Source organism: Coturnix japonica, chromosome 7 (assembly GCF_001577835.2).
Source record: "Coturnix japonica isolate 7356 chromosome 7, Coturnix japonica 2.1, whole genome shotgun sequence".
NCBI classification, from domain to species: domain Eukaryota; kingdom Metazoa; phylum Chordata; class Aves; order Galliformes; family Phasianidae; genus Coturnix; species Coturnix japonica.
Genome location: NC_029522.1, coordinates 6,393,458 through 6,407,329, shown reverse-complemented (window position 1 = coordinate 6,407,329; position 13,872 = coordinate 6,393,458). Strand labels below are relative to the sequence as shown.

Here is a 13,872-nt window from a genome sequence, read left to right as displayed (position 1 = left end):
GCAAGGCAATCCAAGCAGGAATCTACAAACAAACCTTAGCAGTGGGATGAGCCCCATCCAGTACCAGGCAGAACAAGCACAGCAAACACCAAGTGCCCATTTCTGCAGGCACTCAGGGTCTTAGTACCTCAATATGTTTGACCTCTGTAGTCCATTCTGCACCCCCTAAAAGCAACAATCTTCCATTGCTCTGAACCTCAAGTCACAATCTGTACCTAAGAATAGATTTTCATATGTGTGATCATGTTGTGTCTGAGCATCCCCACACCAGCTTCAGGACTCCCAAACTGTTTTATTCAGTACAATATTTTCTTTACAATGGCCTTTCTGCTTCCCAATTGCTTCTTAGTTTTACTTAAGTGAGCCTGCAGTGGTTACACAGCCCTTCCACTTCACACTCTGAATGTGAGCCATGCGCAGTACAGAAGAATTTCACTTGGGCACTTCAGTGTTTACAACTCTTTAATAAGTCTTCATTTCTGATGTTGAGACCACTGGGCTAAAACACATCAATAGAACATCAACCATAGACCGCATGCACTGCTGCAGCCTTCCTGCAGCTGCTGCACACAGCCAGTGCTGGACTTGGGCCAGAGCTGCAAAGAACTTCAGCCTGCTCAGCCCTGCCAGGCAGACAGCAAAACCAGCTTCTGCCACAGTACCATCTCTTGACAGCAGGTGAGCAGGCTGATACAGATACCAACACAGCAGGCACAAAGAACAGGCCATGCAATACGTTGAACGTTTGCTTCTGCGTTTTTCTTACCGGCAGTCCCTTCAAGCTCCTTCAATCCTCCCACCTTTTGCGAGCAAAATTTTTCAAGCACCTGAAGCACCTTCCACATCCAGTCCTTGTCCTGCCTCAACCTTGGATTTATTTCCCTGCTAATACATTAAATACTAAATTGCATGTTTGCTTTCAACATCTAACGCTACAGCTATTGCATATACAGCTACTGGTTTCTGTTTAGAGCTGAGCACCCCATTAAAGCACACTGATTTCTCAGGAGGGTAAACGCTGCAGTAAGGTCCCTGCTATCAGTCATGACACAGAAAGCCATGCATGCCAAAAGCAGGGGAAAAGAATGATTCAGTGCTATTACAGAGAGAGATTATTTTCTGTTAAGAAAAGCAGCGGCTCCTTTATCCAGCAATGAATGCACACTGACCAGTGCTTTACAGACCTAGTAAGATGGGGTTAAAGATGATAACAAAGCTGTGTGAAGGAGGACAGATGGCAGCCACACAATAGCCATCAAGTCTATTTAAACAGCTAAGTGGTCTTCCTACGCCCATCCCAGCTCCAGACGTGTGGATTCAATGCCTGGCTCGCATCACATGGAGCCCTATAACCTGCAGCAGGTGCAGAGGTCACGGGTTTCCCTTCTACACCATCATTTATAAATCCACCCATCCTCCCCGACAAGTGCAAAATAAGCAAAGCTGGGACAGATGCTCCTTCCCAGCAGCGATAAGCTGTGCCTCTGTGACTTGGCTACATGTGTGCTGAAGCCTGGGACAAAGCAGCAGCTTGGGGAAGGCAAAAGGAGCACTGCATTGGACAGAGCATCTCAGCCAGACTCAGTGCAGTCCAACAGGGCCCTCCCGCTAACACAGCACAAGGCAGGGGCAACAACACAACAGAGATTGGGCTGTGCAGTGTAACTGTCTCTGCTATCTGTACTGCTGGGAAACGGAAGCACTCCGGGTTCAGTCCTCATAAACACTCACAGCTGTAAATCCTCACAAGCCCTTTTAAGCCTGTTTCAACATATGACTTCCCCAGACAAACTATTTCTTCCTCTTGTTTTAAGGGGATGGAAGGCACCAGTGCAAGCAAGCCTATTTAACACCGTAACTTGAATTGAATCCAAAGGTTTGGATTCAAAACCCTTTGCTTTGACAAAACACAGATTATGGGCATCTTGTTGCATTTAGTGAACTCTATAGGGAATGGTGCTGGTAAAAGGGAGATGCTCACATCCTCGTAACAAAGAAAGCTACCAAAAACACAAACACTAGCAAAATGGAAGTGAACACGCGGATGAGAAACACAAGGATTTGACTGTGCCCCCTTTCCACAGGTTTCACTGCTTTTCTCCACATTCAGAGGTTGGTGTGTTGGGGGGGAAATGACAAATCTTTTGCAAAGCAAAATCCATTGTCAAACCCTGATGTTCATACAGAATACACTCTGCTTAACAGACGAAAATAAAAGTTAAGTTTTGTGTTCCGCAGCCAAGAAGTACTTTGCAAAGCAGTCACGATGTTATCCAGTGTCCATCCACATGGAGCTGTGGTATTTCTAGTGCTTGACACGCACCTGAAACAGAACCACAGTCACCTGACCAGTTGTCTATAAGGAATATACAGCAATTGCACAAGGTCTCCATGAACCCTGGGTTAATACAACTTGCAGAAGAGAGTAACATTTTCCACACGGATCCCCTTAGAACTGAAGGGGCAGGGGAGGAAAGTGAAATAGAATATGATGCTTCAGGCTCTCCAATTTGTAAAAGCACAAACTGTCCTCAGCAGCACTGCACATCTGTGAGCAGAAAGCTTCCCACAGGTGAATGCTACTCTGCAGGAGTGCGGGCAGCAGCTCCTGACCTGTGCTTGGGCCAGACTCTGCCCCACACATCCCTGTATCATCCCAGCTGGTGCTTCGCTGGAAGGCTGCAGACACCTCCCACCGACTTCCTTACCAGAAATAGCTGTAGCAGCACCGCGCAGCAGATCACCGTGGGCTGGCACTGGCAGTCGTGCCAGGCTGCAGTAAACAGTCACATCCACATCAGATCTGGGTTGTCCCTACTACGTGCCAAAAGTCTCAAAATGCACCTTTCTGGCACAGCCCCATTTCTCTGCAGCTGCATTTCAACACTGCCAGCCAAGGCACAGCACAACAGCTGGTTTGTGGTGATGCTGCTTGCTCCTCCACAGCCCAGAAACAGCAACTCTTAGGGAAACGTGAGCCCTGCTATCTGGTCATACTACTGCAGGCACCTTGGCTCCTGACCTGTCTGGGGAGAGAAAAGCTCTGGTATATGAGGAACACAACAAAACAACCGCCACCACCAGCTGGATTTAAGTAGTGGTGGATCTGCCAAACACTGCCAAGGTGAAAGCGAGTTACAGGGCAAGAACACAAGAACACTGAATTCTACCATGATAATACTATACTCCTGAGAACCCTTCCCAGCCACACTCAGGGTCACACAAATCCTCTCTGAAGCTCAAGGCATCTGACTCATGGAATTTCAGATCCCTCCTTGGCAAACACAATACAGCAAATAGCAGACTGTGTGGGGACCAGGGAGAACGGCCACCACCCAGACCAGTAACTTCTTGGTTGGCAGTTTTGTTTGTAAATATTCTCTTTCAATGATTTATTCTCACTTTGCAAACTGTTTGCAAGATGTCTGGATGCATTACTTCTATCACAGAACAGGTCTCCACCCTTTGTGTTCTATAATTTATCACTGAGGTGCTCAAGTTTCCTGTTCTGGGGAAGGCTCAGAAGCGTCTTTCAGGTTTGTACAGATGCCAGTTAGTGATCCAAATGCAAAACTACATTCAGACACTGTACATATGAATCTATGTATTTACCTGCTCATAATAACTTCCACAAGTATTTGGTGCAAGGAAAGACACCTCTGTCAACAGACACGAAATACAACAAACCTAAGGATGAGCACATTCATTTACATACTCGTGGGCATCCTCAGTATTTTGTAGCAAATGTTGCTGAAGTCAGCAAATCTGTTTCTCACAGTTGCTGCTACAAATATGGCTGTTCTCTTTATTAATTACAAAATACCACCACTGAAAAGAAAAGCTTCAATTCTCCTTTTAATGATTATGAATGTGGTTGCTTGTACTGCAGGACTACGTGACAACTTTCCAAGGAAGAGGATTCAGTTCTCCTAGACTCTGTGCATTTGTCCAAGGAGAAATGAAGTTGCTGCTGACGTCCCTTTAGTTTTACCAACACGTTGCTAAACCTGAGATTTCTCAGCCTTGTCCTTGCAGAGATGCAGAGCACGCGGCACAGGAGCAGTGCATGCATTCTGGGAGAGAAGCTTAGCGCACAGCACTGACAGCCACACCATGCTTCATGTAGAATAAACCTTGTGTGCTGCTAGTTTCCCACTGACCTAAGAAACATCCTACCTTGGGGCAGGGATTTCTCCTCACTGGCTGCTGCCCATAGGCAAGCACCACAGCAGCCATGGCGCACCCCACAGCAGCAGCAAGGTGAGGCTGGGCACACGGACTTGTCGGCACACACTGCAGCTGCAGTGATGCCATACTTTATCATCACACTATCAGTACGGCTCTCAGCCATCTTGGGTTGGTGTAAACTCAACTGGTACTGCATTAATACAATATGGAGGTCCTTAAAGGCAATCAAATAGCTGAACCACCACCATTGCGTTGCATCTGGGATTGATGCACAGAAACATCCCCTCAGACAGATTTCAGTGTAACTGCTGCAACTCTGGAAATCCTGAGGCAGGTAGTTCTGTCCTGTATTATTAAACATTACTTGCCTTGTCCCTGCCCTGTCCCCAGCCAGAGATCTCTCAGGTGGCCTGTGGCAGCGCACTGGGATCTCATGTCTTTGGCTTACAGATGAACCAGAAAGCAAGCTGACTTTGCAGTGAGACTGCTCCCTGTTGCTCAGGGTGACCAGGAGGACACAAAAGGTATCGTTGTGCTAGTTAATGGACACAACAGCCCGGTCCCCAGGCCTACAGCATATGAAAGCAGAACCCAAACTACCTCAAATCACTGCAGCCCTGTGCAAAAATATATATATATATAAGTAATCTTAAATTTATAGCAGAGGTGAAACTACACTGGCCAGTGAGGGTTCTTGCCACATGAAACTCAACATCGATTCCAATGATGTATCTTGTACATGTCAGTACAGAAATGGTCAGACACCAGCATCCTCCCTGATGCTCACAGGAGATGTAAGGCACGGTTGCAGGAGAGCAGCAGGCACCAGCCTGTGCACTGCTGCCAGCAGCACGCTGAGGCCTGAGGCCAGCAACCAACAGTAGCGCTCTGCAGCCCTGAGGTGACAGAGCTTCTAGCTGCAGGACACAGCCTGGCTCTCTTCCTCCTGCAAAAATCAGATGCTGCTTTAGCACCAGGTTCCCTCTGCTGTGCTACATTTGCAGAGGACCTTCCTGTCGCATACACAAAGGCATCAGTGATTTCTCAAGGAACATATCACAGCAATATGCTGTGGATTTGTTTCATAACTGCCTACAGGCCACGGCCATAACTCAAACACCTAAGTGGAGAAGGGTGGACATGTCACGCACAGGTCCCGCAAGCTGCCACACACATCCCTTTCTCTCCCCAGCCAAAGTCAGATCTATGGCTTCCAGCACATGATGATGTTCATCACTAATAAACATTCCACTGCTGAGCAGCACAGCACTCGAGTCCCTCAGGGCACATGGACAGAAATGGCCCAGGACCAGCAGACACAGGCTACTGAGACATCCAGACAACAGCAGGAGCTTTGTATTGACATATACACACACAGCTCTATGGTCCTTCCCCCACCGCTCTCTATTCCTGTCTCTAGCACTTATAAACCTCTTCCCTTTGGTGATGAAGAGGCTAAAGAAAGGCACTTTCCTCAATGTGACTCATTTTCTTTTGGCCAATTAAGGAATATATTTGCAATTTTAAGTGCAAATATTAAAAGTAAAAAAAGGAAAAAGTGAAACCAATTTACTAACCACACACACTGACAAATAACCTTATCACAAGAGCCGGGATGACTCAGAAAACAAATCTGAATAGCTTCTGTGATTTAGCACTGATCGACACTCAATGTATTAAAATAAATTGCCCATGATTTCTCGCAAGCTCCACACTAATGCACTCCCTCAAGTATCAGTGCAAAAGCAGCAGTGCATAACTATCTAGAGGCTTCAGTCAGTGGCAGATAATGTAATGAATTGTCCTCTGACCACAGCAGGGAAAGGAAGTTAATCTGCATCTCCAGCCTTTCGGGGAATGTTCCAGGTTTGCAAAGCATGAGTCAGCAGCATTGCTGCTCCATAGGTTTTTTCCTACCACACTACCAGCACTGCAGACTCTCCTGGCTTTCCCAGCTCTGTCATGTCAGGCTCGGGTTCCCATCGGGGAGCAGCACCCCTTGAATAAATGGGGCAAGTGAGTTAATTGCCTTTTATTCATCACGTTAAATGCCACTGCAGACCTGTATAATCACAACACAATTCCTATACAGCAAAGAGGTTCACAGGAAGAAAGGGTTAAGTTGATAAGTGAAGGAAAGGGAAATTAGCATTTTACTAAATGTATTCCAGTCTTTTGGTTGTTCCTGCTACTGTGCTTATACCCAAACCACAACAGTTATCACAGCCAAGACAGAAACCACCATTTTAAGCCCTGTGAAGATGGTGAATATAACTCTCCTGAAGAGTATACTGGAATCTGACTTTGCACAGACCAATAAAATAAGTACAAAGATGACATAAGCTTCCCAAATGAAAGCCTGCACCCTAATCACTTCTTCCAGCAACAGAGGCCACATGAGTTGAGATGAACTCACGATGAGTTGCTTCCCCCACTGATTTCTGTGATTTGATGGCTATTTTCCTGACAGGTTACACAGGGTATCCTTCCTGAAGTTACTAAACCAAACTTCTGCTACTGTAATCCACTATCCTAACTCTTAATATTTAAACATAGCCTGAGAGCAAGAGCGCATTTTCCTCCGAGAAATGGAGAACAAAGCTGAGGTGAGTCATCCTTTCCCCTCAAATGGTGAAAGCACCGGTACAAGTTTTACCACTCACTGCTGACTCTGACCTTCTAAAGAAGACAATGTACTCAGTGCCAGCCAGCCTGAACCCAGGGCAACTCCAGCACTCACTGTGTCCTGTGCAGATGATAGCAAAGGGCCACAGAGAAACTGGGATGCTCTGGTGCAAGGCTAATGGAAGTTGTGGCAGGAGCAGAGAAGAGCAAAAGATATAAACTCATATGAAATGAACCTTCTTCATCAGGATGACAATCTACTAGCTCAACTCTAACCCAATATAAACAGGCTTTATGTGGATTACATTCTCCCTAACTAATAATTTTTGAGTCAAGGGACCAACTTCAGCCTGTTTTGGTGCAGAAGCAGAGATAGCAGATTTCCTACAAGTCACATGAAAACAGATGATCAAGTAAATGAGACAGACCCTGCAAGCGACTACTAACTCAAAGGAAAGCCATGACCCTTACTTGCCACCAAAACCTTTGCCTAGGAGACAGCCTTTCTAATCAGTTTAACCTCCGCTGCGAATTTATCATCAAGTACAAGACAGAAATTAACAGGAACCTCAATGTCACTAATTCCATTGCTCAAATAAAGAAAATAATTAATTAATAATAATAATAATAAAAAAAGCTTGTTCCATGTAACTGTAGGGAAAAAAACACAACAGTACTAGTGATCTAAACCCAGCTCTGGTGAGAGACATGAGGATGTTAAGATCCCGCCTAAAAAAGACATAAAGCAAAACTCGTCCTTACCTCCATTGCATGTGCTGAGCAAAGAGCCATCTACTAAGTGCAGCTAAAAGCCAGATGACAGCGTTGGGATGCAAGCAGACTGCAGGGCCAAGCTGGCTCCTGATGCCACTCCCCACAAGAAGCCCTGGGGACGAGCTAATGACATGCGCTGCTTCTGAATGCCTTTGGCGCATTTGGTCACCGTGTCCCATAAAGGAGAGTGCCATACATCACGTCATTCTGGGCACGTGCCCCAAAGCCCACAAGCCGATCTAACACCCCTCATTGCCACTGCAAGATCTGGCTTCTGTTATCTCTCTGCATCAGCTAACCTGTTTTTCTTTTGATATTCTAAGCCATCTTATTCTGCACCTGTGGCCATAGAATTGTTAAATCTTGTTAATCCACATTTTCTTAACTAGTCCCTCTTTACGTCAAGAAAATTGTGATGTTTAAAATCATTTCTTTTTTTTTTTTTTTTTTTTTTTTTTTTTTTTTTTTTTGCCAGCGTGGCATCTTTTTCTTCTTTGCAACAGTAGAATTAATTGGTAATGTGCATCTCAAAAGCTCAGATCAAGGGAGGAGGTTAAAGTGACTGATAAACCAGAGGTGTAAGAAACATGTATGTACTGCTTGTTCAAAAAACAGAGAACAATCCCCACACCAACGCTGCTTTATAAACACAGAGCTGACACCCTTTCTTTGTTTGCAGGAGACCGCAGAGATCTGATAAGATACTGTGCACAGAAGATAAGAAGCATTTCCATAGGAAATGAAAACTATTCAAACAAGAGGGTCTCATTGCCAACAATTTTGATTCATTATGCAGTGACACTGTAAAGACTGCGCAGTTCTACTTGCCTGCTAACAAAGCCATCACTTCCAGTTGTCAGAGATCCTTCATTTTCCCTTCCCCTGTGCTGCAGCAAAACCTTGGATTTGACATCAAGCCCAGCAAGCAGTGTTAGTCCTTGAGACAGAGTTTGCAAAACATTAATGAAATCAGAATGAGACTGCAGCTTGGCTGGTTGCCCCTGGATAATGGAAGTGCAATTAAAAGTAGGGAGAGGAGAAAGGACCTGCTCTTAGCTAAAGACAGATTGCTGAAGGCATATTTTTTTTTTTTTTCCTGAGAATTTAAGTGTTTTGTATGCTATTTACTTCAGGTTTTTCTATTTCCATGAGTTGAGTGATAATCGATACCAGGAGTAAATAGCAATAAGAGCAACTAAAGAAAATAACAAGTAAAGCATTCCTTTGAAGAATTTTATTTAGCCACAAAGCCTATTAGGCAAGAAGACTTCTGCCAAAGACAGGGAGAATACAAGAGCCAAGAGAACAGAAAGATGTATGGGAGAGGAAAATGAGGAACGGAATGGTGTGTGAGATCACCAGGTGGGGAAATGTCCTGAAGAATTCAGTAATGCTTTCTCCCAGAAGGAGCACTATTAGCCTCAGTAATCAACTAAACCAATGAAGTTGGTTATTCATAACATTTCAGGCACCCCTTGCTGCTAGCAGTGGCCTGCTTCCTTGCCATGCTGCAGTTCTGGCTCAGGGTTCTTGCTTGTTTGTGACTCCCACTGGGCATTTCATGAGACCAGGCTTTCTCACCAAGTTAACATTATTCCCAGTCTTAGCCACGTTAGAAATGCAGCTGCCTTTCCTACAAACTAAAGCACATATAAATTTTGCTTCCTGCCCTACAAACACACATATTGCCTTCAGGTCTAAATGCTGAGCTAAGATATATGATGAGCTCTGATATCTGATAAGAATAACGCATGGTAACACCTCAAAGAGTTAAAGCAACCAAAGCCAAAAGGTATTAGGGGACAGTGGATAACAAACTTCTCTTGGGAACCAGCAACAACATTATCAGAAAAACCCTGGTCCATCTGCTTCATTTTGCCATATATAAATGATTTCTGAAGGTCTGAGAGAAAAAACGGCCATCAGATAGAAATTCTGCCAGCACTGCTCCGCCCAGCCAGGCTGCTGAGATGCTGTACATAAAGCCCCTAAGCTGAGCAACACCAATTCCCTGTGGCAGTGAATGGGTTAAAAGAAGTTTCCCTCCTCCATGAAAGCGATACAGCATGAAAACAGCACTATGCTTTCTGCTGGTGTGATAGATTGTACCTGCTCTGAGCAAGGCACCGAGTTAACCCTGTTCTGAGAATGCAAGCATTGCACGGCTGCTGAAACCAATCTTTGGCAGCCCCCACACCCAGTATAAACAGAGATGGGTATGTACCCCAGCTAGAACAAAGCAAGGCAAACATTCAGCTTTCTGCCTCACCCTTTGGTAGCAGAAAGGGCTAATGAAATAGCCAGAGCATATGCATACACACCAGAAATAACTTCAGAGTGCCTGGCCAAACAGTTTAAAAAAATCCATACAAAGCTGCAACACAGCACAGTTCAGTAAAATGACAAATGCTAATTAATGTTGAAAACAAAACTGAAAAATACACATAAGGCACAGAAAACAAAGAGCGATCCACACCCAGCTTCACATTCAATCCCACATCCTTAAATCCCCATTCAAATACAGAGGCACCCTACCTTCCGCTCTGTGACCAAGCAGATTCCGATTAGTGGATCACGTCAAAGACAAGATGTTGGAGAATCTGTTAAAATAAACCAAAGGTGGGTGGGAAAAGAAAGAAAACACTTCATTTTTGATGAAAAACAGCTTCCAGCGATGAGAAAAGTTCTTTTTTTCCATTATGCAAAAACCTGGATGCACACAGACGTATCGATACCAGTATCTGTGCACAAAGGCATGCGTGCTTAGAATAAATATTATGTATGCAGCGAGTAAATTCATCAGCAAAACTGCTGAAGTTTATTACCTATACATTTTAATCCATTCAGCATGCACCGCTACAGAATTCAATCTACAGCAGACTAAACCCACAAAGCTACAGCGTGAAGGTATAACTGGCAAATCCTCACAGAGCAAACAAAGCTGACAATTTAAAAAGAAAATCATTACCGGCTCATATGCTGCCATAGCACAAAAGCCTATCCTTAAACAACTGCTGCATAATCATTCTCCTGGAGTGTTGTTATCCATCAGCTCGCTGCCTATCTCCAGACAGACGCAGTCCGCAAGCCACCGGCTTGTATCTACCATGGGTACGTCAGGAAAACTGCAAATTAGAAGTCATCCCCGCAGTGGTGAAAAGGAAAAGAGGGTGAGTGGGAGAGGAAGAGGGAGTTCACTGGCCACAGAAATTTCCAGAATGATGACAAACCCACCAGCTCCGCCATCATCCACTTACAATAGGATGCTGCACCTCGTGGCTGCCTAAGCAGTTCGTCAAGGGCTTTCTGCTATCAACTGCCTGACAGGCATTTTAATTGCATCCAACCAAGTGCGTCCCCAGGAATCGGGCCTTTAAGCCTATGAATATCATCAGCCGGTCCCTTTTGTCCCGCTGCCAAACGCACACAAGCACACACGGCACACAGGCACAACGCACACGGTTTCCATTGCGATGCCGATCCAAATCCTAAACAGGTTTTACAGCCAGTACAGTGAAAAGGAGGTCTGAATGGATTTAATGTTTTCTGCATTATGGATTAGGGGTGAGATTCGCTCTCCCTTCTCCATTTTTTTTTTTTTTTAATCCCAGGCTACTGTTCACGTGTCGCAAGCAGCTCATTTACACTGTCATCTGAGCCTGCCATTTGTTTATCCACAGCAATGGAAAATAAAAACAGGTAGAACTCAGAAGTGCTGCAGAGAGGATCAGGGACCCTTCAGGACTAATGAATAACACAGGGCAGCAGTGATCACTGCACAGTCGTGCTCGCACATGAGCTGCTGTGTGGCATCCAGGCTTACTGCCCCAGCTGCACCTACGTGTTCCAGGGCTTCCTTCTGGTCATCCATCTGAGCATGACATGGGATCACTGAGCTGTGAAGCTGCACTGTATTTGGGGAGAAGTGGCACAGCTGGGAAGGGACAGGACAGAACGAGCAAGGGATGAGGGTATTAAAACCAAGGAGTTGAAAGGTGAACTCTTTTTTCTGACCTTTGTCATTCTGTAATGAAACATCAGCACAAGCATACAGAGGCTTTTAGCAATGGAGCAGTCACGAGAACCCAGTGAACCCAGCCCCACTGGAAAGGGAAACTGGAAAGGGCTGGAGATGAGTTCAGAGGTCCCTACAGTCCAAAAGGAAGCCAACCAGACCTGTTCCCAATGTAAGCACATGCTTCTCTGGTCCTGTGCCAGCAGAACCCTTCAGAAAGAAGGATGCTTGCAGGAAGACAACACATCTCCATATCTCCATGCCACCAAGTTCGGTAGAGGTCCAACAAACCCCATTTACCTCTGAGAGAGACACTGGGCTTGCAGGAAGGAGCAACAAATCTCATGTGGATTCTCAGGGTTCCTCTCTCTCCCCAGACTTTGGGTGTAGAGGGCTACAAAGGGAACCAATTCTCTCCTGCCTTCCCTCATGACCACAAGAAAATGACTCTTCACACATCAATCAAACTTCGTCAGTGAGATGTTCCACCCTCATCTATCTCTATGAACAAATCCCAGTGCCTCAAAAACACCTGCCCTGCCTGCTTTACCCCCCTCCTCTAAAGCATCACAGCAGTAAGGAGGAGTACAGGAAGGTAGCCCCCAAAGACAACCTGTAAGGAACAAGAATGAGGATGGAGCAGGCACTGTGCGGCAGCAAAAAGGCTTTCAGGAGAAATGGAAAATGAAGCAAGAGCAGCACTAGCGCAATCCTTAGACTTCTCCTCTGAGAAAGCCTCCTGTGACTCACCAGAGGGGTGCCTGCCGCTGCCAAATCTCCCACTGCAGAGCTCATCCACTGCAGAAACCAAGGAAACTCTTCTGCCCTCGTCTTGCTCAGCTCCCCCACCTCCCAGCTGGTGCTGGATCCCAGCCCTGCTGCCAACCCTCCCACACTCCCATGGCCACCTCCTGCCTGTCGCTCTTCCCCCAACATTCCCCCAGAGCAATCAACAGCTCTGGGAGGTCCCAAAACCAACAGCTGGGCTGGGAAGGTCAAGGCATTACAATAAGTCCTGAAAAGCTCCAGAAACAGCTCTGAGATGCTCCTACTGACCTCTCAAGATTCACAAGGGTGAATGAACTGATAATGTTCATTGCCAAGCTGTGCCCTGTGCCCCAAAACATTCCTGCAGAGCTTGGTAAGGCTCCGTAGAATAGGGCACTCTCTTTCATTACCGTACTTAAGATTGCTTATAAGACCCAGCTACATTCTGGGTCACACTGCACAAGGTGCTGGGCAAAACAAGAGATGGTTTCTATCACAACTTGTTATTTGAAAGACATACTGAAAGGGCATACTGTCAGCATTCTATTCATTTTAAAGATGATGAAAAGAGAGCAGTTAAGGGGCTTGGGCTCGCCTCAACCTCTGTATCCAAGCTAAGATGGAAGACTCTCCCAGATCCTCAACCTCAGCTCTTAACACCCAAGTCCCTGCCAAAAATCACACAGCCTGCCTTAAACAAAGTACTTGGGGGTTGGTTGCTTCTTTTTTAGTAATAGGTTGGGTGAACGTTTTATGCAATGCCTAAAATAGCATCTAATATGATCAGTGATGTAGATGAAGAGGAATAAGCCTACTGAACAAAAATTGCACCACTCTGGTAAAAATAGTCCTGGAAAAAGGAATTTTCTTTTTATGCTTTCTTGTTTTAGCACTTAGAATGACACTGGGGATGGCTACCTACTAGAAAGGCTGAGAGGAGACGGGCTTTTCTAGACTAAGTATTGCCTGTTCTTCTGCAGTAGTAATAAACACTGGAGCATTTATTTTACCAGCCATTTGATAGAGAAACTTGCTTTTCTTCCCCCTCCTCCCCTCCTTGAACAGGAAAAAGAACAAAATAGAAGGACAGTAATTAATTCTGGAACAGCACATGCAGCACGCCACACCAGCTCCTTCACAGGAGTGAAGCTCCTGGTGAGGAAGCTGGGGCTGGAGGCATCTCTATGGTTACTGGTACAGCAAGGAAGAAGGGTGGGGAGGAGACAGCAAAAGGTTGTAGACTGAAGGAGCAGCTTCTGTGGCAGAAAGGGGAAAAAGATTTCCAAGTAGGGCAGGAACTGTCCAGATGTGGAGTTTAGTCTCCTTATGGTTTTTTCCCCCCTCCAAGGAATGAGTATGCAGCAGAAGACCTACCACCACTGTGCTGTCAACTCCTCCAGAGCCTCTTCAGTTGGGATAATTTCTTCCCATCAGCCATACCCTCTGCCTTTGCACCACAGCCCATTGCATCACCTTCCTGGGACAACCTTGCCTTTCTTCCA

The 13,872-nt window shown here is 45.6% G+C and overlaps 1 protein-coding gene across 46 annotated transcripts in view; it reads right to left on the bottom strand.

The window, feature by feature from the left end:
• The window catches only part of MAP2 (microtubule associated protein 2), a 186,503-nt gene that overhangs the window by 98,841 nt on the left and 73,790 nt on the right, over positions 1 to 13,872 (bottom strand). For 36 of the 46 annotated variants that reach the window (XM_015867896.2, XM_015867895.2, XM_015867920.2 and 33 more), the window contains one exon: positions 10,123 to 10,187. The exons of 4 other annotated variants lie outside the window; for them this stretch is intronic. The gene's annotated coding sequence lies outside the window, so the exon portion shown is untranslated. Of the gene's footprint in view, positions 1 to 7,575; positions 7,672 to 10,122; positions 10,188 to 10,555; positions 10,805 to 11,981; positions 11,995 to 13,872 lie in introns of those variants that run through there. 6 more of the 46 variants (XM_015867898.2, XM_015867906.2, XM_015867897.2 and 3 more) reach the window with 4 other exon arrangements.